The sequence below is a fragment of the Dipodomys spectabilis genome, unplaced genomic scaffold (genome assembly GCF_019054845.1).
Source record: "Dipodomys spectabilis isolate Male_0828 unplaced genomic scaffold, ASM1905484v1 ptg000295l, whole genome shotgun sequence".
Classification (NCBI taxonomy): domain Eukaryota; kingdom Metazoa; phylum Chordata; class Mammalia; order Rodentia; family Heteromyidae; genus Dipodomys; species Dipodomys spectabilis.
In genome coordinates, this window is record NW_024870972.1 from 4,325,433 (window position 1) to 4,334,015 (window position 8,583).

An 8,583-nucleotide genomic window follows, 5' to 3' on the forward strand; every position below is an offset into this window, starting at 1 on the left:
TAATTCCTAGTATTTTATTTTTTGTGTGGCTGTTGCAAATGGAGCTGCTTTCCTAATTTCAGCAACACTTTACTCATTGTTGGCATACAGAAAAGACATTGACTTTGGGGGGTTAATTTTATATCCCGCTACTTTGCCAAAGTTTTGAATCAACTTGAGTATTTGGGAGTGGAGTCTATGGGATTCTTTAAATACAGGATCATGTCATCTGCAAAGAGGAGAAGTTTTAATTCTTTTTTCCCTATTTTTATCACCATTATGTTTGCATCTTGTCTTATTGCTGTAGAGAGGAATTCTAATCCTAGATTGAAGAGAATCGGTGACAGTGGACATCTTTATCTTGTTCCTGAGTTAAGAGGAAATGACTTTCGTTTTTCACCATTAAGTATAATGCTGGCTGTAGGTTTGTCATATATAGCCTTTATTCTACTGAGGAATGTTCCATGATTCCTAATTTTTCTACAACCGTCAGCATAAAGGGGTGTTGGATCATGTCAAATTCTTTTTTCTGCATATATTGAGATAATCATGTGGTTTTTATCCTTGCACTGTTGATGTGATGAATTATATTAATTGATTTGCGAATATTGACCCAGCTTTGCATCACTGAAATGAATCCTGTTTGATGGTGGTGTATGATTTTCTGGATGCATTGTCGAAGACGATTGGCCAAAATTTTGTTGAGAAGTTTTGCATCAATGTTCATCAAAGAAATGGGTCTATAGTTCTCTTTCTTTGATGATTCCCTGCCTGATTTTGGGATGAGAGTTATGATGGCTTCATAGAATGTGTTCGGGAGTGAACTTTCTCAATTAATTTCATTGAAGGTTTGGAGTAGTATTGCTGTGAGCTCTGATTTTAATGGTCTTGTAGAATTCTGTTGTAAACCATCTGGACCTGGACTTTTCTTATATTGGAGGTCTCATTGCTGTTTCTGTTTCAGTGCTTGATATGGTCCTGTTAAGATGGTTTAACTCATGTTGCTTTAGTATTGGCATGTCAATATTTGCTAGGAAAAGGTCCATTTCTGACAAGTTCTCAAACTTATTAGCATAAAGTTTTGAGAAGTATTCTCTTATAATTTTCTGAATCTTGGTTGTTTCTGTGGTGATGTTTCCATTCTCATCTCTGAGTTTATTTATTTGGGTGTGTTCTCTTCTTTTTCTGATAAGATTTGTGAAGAGCTTGTCAATTTTGTTAATTTTTTCGAACAACGAACTCTTCGTTTTGTTGATTTTTTCTATAGTTTTTTTTTTTGGATTCTAATTCATTTAATATTGATTTAATTTAATTAAAATAAATAAATTAATTAAAATAATTATTTCTTTCCATCTATTATATTGGGGTATATCTTGCTGCTCTTTTTCAAGGAGGTTCAGATGTCTCATTAAATTGTTGATTTCAGATCTCTCCAATTTGTTGATGTATTAGCTCAGAGGTATAAATTTGCCTCTGAGTACTGCCTTTGCTGTGTCCCAGATGAGATGGTAATTTGTGTGCTCATTTTTGTTGAATAGCATGAACATTTGTATTTCCTTTCTAATATCTTCCATGACCCACTCATGATTCAGCAGTGTGTTCTTCAGCCTCCATGGGTTACAGGACTTTCTTTCGTGGCTTTTGGTGTTGCGTTCTAATTTTATTCCCTTTTGGTCAGAGAGAATGCAAGGTATAACTTCAATGTTTCTGAATTTGCACAAGTTTGCATTGTGGCCTAAAATGTGGTCTATTTGAGAAAATGTTCCATGTGCTGCTGAGAAAAACTTGTATTCTGATGTTGCTGGGTGAAATATTTGATAGATGTCTGTTAAATATACTTGATCTATGCAGTTGTTTAGATCTGCGGTTTCTCTGTTGAGTTTTTCCGAGTTGATCTATCTAGTGGGGAGAGTGGTGTGTTAAAATCCCCAACAATTATTGTCTTTGGATTTCTGTGGGATTTGAGGGAAAGTAGTGTTTCTTGGATAAATTTGGGTGCTCCATTGTTTGGGGAATAGATATTTAAAATTAATATGTAGCGACCTTCTTTATCTCTTCTTTATGTCTTCTTTATCTCTTCTCACTAATTTTAATTGGAAGTTTATTTTATCTGATATTAGGATTGCAACTCTCGCCTGTTTATTGGGGCCGTTTGCTTGGTATATTTTATTCCAGCTTTTAACATTGAAAATGTGTTTGTGTTTACCAGCAAGATGTGAATCCTGAAGGCAGCAGATAGAAGGTTCTTGTTTTTTAGTCCTACTAGACAGTCTATGTCGATTAACTGGAGAATTAAGTCCGTTAATGTTGAGAGATAGGACTGAGAGGTATTTGGGAGTTCCGGCCATGTTATCTACCTTCTTGGGGTCTATGAAAACTTGGTTCTTCCTATGTTCTTGGATTCTCAGTTTGGGTGCATTTTCCTGGCCTTTATTGTGGTCTTGTTGGTTTTCTATGTGTAGGACATCTTTAAGAATCTTTTGTAGGGCTGGTTTGGTGGAGATGTATTGTTTCAATTTTTCTTTGCTATGGAAGGTTTTTATTTGGCCTTCAGTTATGAAGGAGAGTTTAGCTGGGTACAGTATTCTTGGTTGATAGTTGTTTGTCTTTAGGGCATGGCATACATCATTCCAGGCTCTTCTTGCTTTGATTGTCTCTGTTGAGAAATCTGAGGTGATTCTCTTTGGTTTCCTTTTATAGGTGATTGATCTTTTCTCCTTGACATGTTTAAGGATCTTTTCCTTGGTCTGAATTCATCCTGTGGGGATTACAATGTGATGGTGTTATGTCCTATTCTGGTCTGGTCTATTTGGAGTTCTAAAAGCATCATGTATCTGAATAGGCCTATCTTTTTGCATGTTTGGGAAGTTCTCTGCTAGGATCCTGTTAAACAAATTTCCAAGACGATTAACTTCTGTTTCTAGGTGTTCCTCTACACCCATAATCCTCAGATTAGGCCTTCTGATGGTGTCTTCCAAGTGTTGGATAGATCTATCATATTTCTTGGACTTGACTTGGATGGCTGTATCTTCTTTCTCTATAACATCTAGGCTGTCTTCAGTCTCCGAGTTTTGATCTTCTGCATGATCTAACCTGCTGTCAAGACTCTCTACTTTGTTTTTTATCTCTTTTCCTTCTAATTGGTCAGCTTTGATGCCTTCAAATTCTTTGTTGAAGATCTGTTTTAGATCTTGTATGAACTTCTTTACTTCCTTAATTTTGTGTTCAGTGTTTATTCTCAAATCACTTAGTTGATTGGTTATGGTTTGCTTAGACTCCCATTTCTTCTGTTGGGTTCCATTGAGCATTCCCTTTGTGGTCTCCCTGACTTTCTTCAGCTCTTTTTTAATGAATTCCATGAATATCTTTAGTGATCATTGTGTATCCTCATCCTGGTCTCTCAATTCCTGTATTACTCTTTGCTTAGCTTCCTCATGTTGACGCCATTCCTGTAGTTCTCTTTGAATGTTCTGCCTGCTCATGCCATTCCTGCCTTTCTCTTTGAGCATTCTCAAGCTGTTCATGCAAATCCTTTATCAGTTTTTGAGTAGCGCCCTCACGATCAGGATATTCCTATATAAACCTTTTGTTTGCCTCCTCTCTCTTCCTATCAAGCTCATACAGAGTCCTTTGTATGTTTTCAATCTTTTCATTTATCATGTTTGCCAGCAGTGTTTGTAGAGTTATTTGGGAACTCTCCTCTGGATTATTCATTATCTGGGAGTTGAGATACCCGGACTTGACATATTTCTTGTGTTTTTCCAGCTTACTCTGCCCATTTGGGATGAAAATAACACCAGTTTTGTGCTAGAACACTAACTTAAGGCAAGCATCAACCAAAGTATGTATTTGCACAGTCAATAGTCTGCAGATACAATTTCGTTCAATGGATACATCTATTCAACGTCAAACCACTATATATTAATGGGCTACGAACTGCAAATGTGAATTTGGCAAACCAGAAATTATTAGGTTTAGGGAGAGATGTGGGTAAAAACTAGGAATAGAGAGATGTGGGAAGCACAGGGAGAGTTAACTTAACTAAGTCCTAATCTCAAAACAGGAAATAGGTTGGATAGGATGAAAGTAGAGAGAGAAAAAAGAAGAAAGAGAAAGGGGAAAAAAAGAGACCAGAAAAAATAGAAAAGTAAAAATTAGAAATATTATGCAGACTCTTAAACGAAATATTGAGAAAAGAACGTAGATATAATGCAGAAGGGGAGGGATATAAAGGAGATGTGAAAAACTTAAAAATAAAAAGACTTAAAATATAAAGGTATAAAGAGGTAGTACTGCTATTAAGGAATTTAAGACTAAGAGGTTTTGAACTGAGTAATAAATTTGTGGATTAAGTGTGTACACAATGGAGGATAAGGTCTAATAATCGACTATGGGTATATCTGAGGATGTGTAGAAAAACAAGTCACATAAAATAGAACGAATGAGAAGAAAAGGTGAAAAGGATAAGAAAGAAAAAAGATCAGAAGTTCAACAGAGCAAAACAAAAAACAAAAAAAATTTTTAAAGAAGAAAAAAGAAAGAATAATGCACACACACATATTCCCCTAAAATAAAAAGTATAAGAGGGAAAAAAAACTTACTAGGAAACATTTTTTTTCAAAAATGGTAAAAATTAAAAATTAAAAAAAAAGTTTTAGAAAAATTTTTTTTATAAAATGTACAAAGAAAAGAAAAAAACATTTTGATTTTTTTGGGAGTGGTGGGAAAAATCCTGTATCTCCCTTGTGTCTGTAACCAGCCTATTGTTGGAGTATCTGATCTGCTTGTGGTGTTTGATTTTCCTGTGGCTTGGTTGGTTTCTTAAGTCAGTTTGTTTGAACAGGCCGAAAAAAGCTCTGCTTTACCCAGGATTTTGTGATCCTCCTGTCAGCTTAGTTCAATGGGAGGGAGATCTGCTTTGATTATCAAAAAAGAGGGAGATGGCTTTTTCCTCGTTTGGAGATGCTGTGATGAGGCTAGGTTCTGGGTAGAGTTGAAGCCTTTCAGCAAACATTAGCTTTTCCCGGGGGCTAGCTTGTTAGAAACTCACGAGCCCAGCCTGGAGCCACTCTCCGGGTTTATGTTTACTGAATTTCAATTGATTGTCAAGGCTGCTAAAGGGAGAGGCAGCCTCTGGCTCTGATTACCCAGTGAAGAAAGCCACTCCTGGGGCTTGCACCTGAGCTGGGTGACATTTCCCTGGGTGAAGCTTAGTCTGGCAGGTCAATTTAGGTTCTTGTGACCGGCTAAATGACTCTAGTTTTCTTCCAAGGCCTTTGTTCGAGCTAGCAGCTCCACCGAGCTTTGTCAGTATCCAATATGGAGATGTCCGGTTGTGGGGGGAAGGGGTGGCCTTCTCACCTCTGCTCCCTGAGAAGGAGTGAGGACCTTAGGCTTCTACTTTCGCTGAGTCTTGGTTCCTGGATCGTCTCTGGTCTGTGAACTACAGGATAAAGACGTCTGCTCCTTGTCAGTTCTTGTTGGTGTTGAGTAGAATCTGCTCACCCATCACATCTGGCTCCGTTGTCCTGGACTCTCTGTGTTACAGGATGGCGACTGTGGCTGCCGCTGCTAGTGCTGGCAAAGCTGCTGGCAAGTGCTCAGATCTGTCTCCTTGCCTGGATTTTCCCTCTCTGGCCTAACTCTGTGTACTGTGATGGCACACTTGGTGTGATTCTCTGGCTTAGGACTGTTCACTGGAACTCTAAAACTGCTTTCTATGCGAGAGCTTGTTTAGCCTTCAGCTTCTCCTCCACCATCTTCCCGGAACCCCCTATGAGCATGGTTTAAATTTTATTTGTTTGGGATAAAATGACAATGTTATCTAATTTCAAGTTTTATAAAGGTTATGCTATGTAAGGGCCTTTCTAAGGTGAAGATTTAATACACTGATGTCAAACTAGCCTTTAATTCTATGAATTACATGTGTTGTTACACTTATATTTTTGTAATCAACTTTTTAACAACTGTTTTTCATTTCTTGCATTTGAAGAATTAAAAATATGGAATACTTCACAAATTTTCATACCATTCTTGTGCAAGTACCATTTTAATCTCTGTATTGTTGTAATTTGGGTAGACCTGCTGCTGAAGCATGTAGTATCCTCTAAATTTAAGTAGTTATTGATACAATCTTTATACAGGCACATATCCGTGGTTGCCTATTTGTAACAAGGAACCCTTATTGTTCCTAAAAATGCTATTGATCTTATTTCTCTAAATTTCTGTGTATAGTGGAAAAATCATATTGTTTGGTCGATTACTCACATTTGCAATTTTTTGTCAGACTATTTTGTCATTTTCATTTTAAATTTGATCATATTTTGAAGCCTTTACAGCTAAGTCCAAAGGTGATGGCTTTTCAAGTACTTATTTATCAACTGAATTATCTTTGTGGAGCTAATGGATTCAAAGTAAACCTTGGTTAAGATCTACTTCTAAACTTCTGCAGCTTAAAATTTCCTAAGTGAGGTCTCAGTGGCATAATTGTCTTCCTGACCCTTTACCCTTCTTCCATTTAGGAACAGACCAACCAGAATATCTTACACTGACAGCATAGATTGTCTTACTGGAACAAAACTAATCTTAGTTACAAGGGATCATAGAGAGATGAACACTTCAGACTGAAGTGTTCAGAATAGAAGGTATTTTATCAAAATATAATTGTTGGTTCAGTGGTAGAGTGCGTGCCTTGCATGCCTGAAGCCCTGGGTTTGATTCCTCAGCACCACATAAGCAAAATAAAAAAGCCGGAAGAGGTGCTGTGGGTCAAGTGGTAGAGTTCTAGCCTTGAGCTGAAGAGCTGAGGGACAGGGCCCAGGCCCAGAGTTCAGGCCCCACGACCGGACCCAAACAACAACAACAACAAAAATATATATGTAATTGTTTATTATACCTATTATTTCAAAAGTACCTAAAGGCAAGAAGGTGAAAAATTTGTTCATATGCATGTTTACTTAATATCCTGGCCTGTCTACCATATAACCAGGCAGGAACTTACACTACTGACTTTCTATCACCAAATATTTCCATAGCTCCTGGAGAAGTCTATATATTTCTCCTTGATATTAGGCCTTAAATTGGTAATGTTTTAATCAAAGTGTTTCCTCTTGCCTCCAGGCTTTAAATTTACAAATGGTAAAGCTTTAGATCTAACTCCACCAAAAACTGTGGTAGAGATAATGGAATAATACTTTAAAACAGATTTGCCTTTGATACCCAAACCACAACAGAACAATGCATAACAATTTCTTATATTATATATACTTATATATTTTATATTTATATGTGCTGATCTTAAATTTCACACAGTGAATCTTACTAGAATTAGTTTATAATTTGACAAATAAATTGAAATTTATTCCCATAAATAGATTGGAACATAAATAATTAGGTTTAGAATATATATTCGAATATAAAAAGTATCAATGCAATGTCTTTGGTATAAACTTGTGATACCTTCTAAGTGTTCTTGGTCTTCTGAATTCACATAGTAAAAAAAACAACAGTATTGTTTTTCTCTAATCTAGAAGAGATTTTACACTGCTGCTGTGTTTATTGTATTAACTCACTGGTCCCAAAGTGTTTTTCTTCATATTATGCCTAAAAGCTATTATTCTTCTGCAGTACCCATGGGTCCGAGGATACCAGGTCCCAGGTTATCTGCATCATCAGATAACAATGGCAAGTCTTCTCACCTTGTCCAATCCAACGTGCTAACAGAAAGTAATTGAAGACCCATCTCAATTTTCCATTTCCTATAATATTTCAGGGTCCCAATTCCTTGCAGTAATTAGCAATAAGCAATTGTGTAATTTAAGGCAACTTAAAATGAAAGAGGAGACCACAAAATATGAGAGAAAGTACTGTAGTTCAAACTTTCAATTTACAGATGACAAGCCCATATGAGTAAACAAATCACAAATGTCACAAGATTATTTTTAATATCCCTCTCCTAATGATGAATGAAAGATTTCAGTCCAGCATAAGTAGGCCAAAAAATTTCCTGGAATGATAGATCCATAATTGTTCTACCAAGGCTAGGAAAACTTGACTTAGATGTCAAATATAATTTAGAAAAACATTAACTAAGAAGACCCTAGTGCTTCAAAACACTGGTACTTCAGTAAAACTTGGTTCTGTAGTATAAAAATGTTGTCATTCTCAAACCAATGATAACATACATTTAATCTCCTGAAAGTATATTCCTTTTCAAATAAACTTTTTAGAATCATATTCACCAAAATAACACTTGACAAGTAGATGATAGTGACATTAAAAGTTTTTCAAGTGTAGGAATCAAGTTACAATAGAGTTGATTTATTTACCCAGCACTAATGCCAAATAAGTTCAACCATTCATTAAATTGTAGAAATAGTATCTCCCATCATTTGCGTTGTTCCAGAAATGTGTTAAATAGATCAGCCTTCCATAATTCAAACCCAAATATTAGCTAATAAAGTAAATTTCATCACATAAGAAGGTACATTTTAAAAAGTCACTAATAGTTGCCTTATCATGTGTTGCCTTATCAAATATTTTCCCTATCTGTCTAACATAGTAAGAAATATGACTTTAAGTCTTGAAAATGGGTACTGATCACAG

General features: G+C 36.1%; 1 pseudogene; it reads right to left on the bottom strand.

Annotated features, from left to right (window-relative positions):
- Positions 1 to 5,975: 5,975 nt before the first annotated feature.
- Positions 5,976 to 6,075, bottom strand: LOC122127001 (annotated as a pseudogene).
- Positions 6,076 to 8,583: the final 2,508 nt, after the last annotated feature.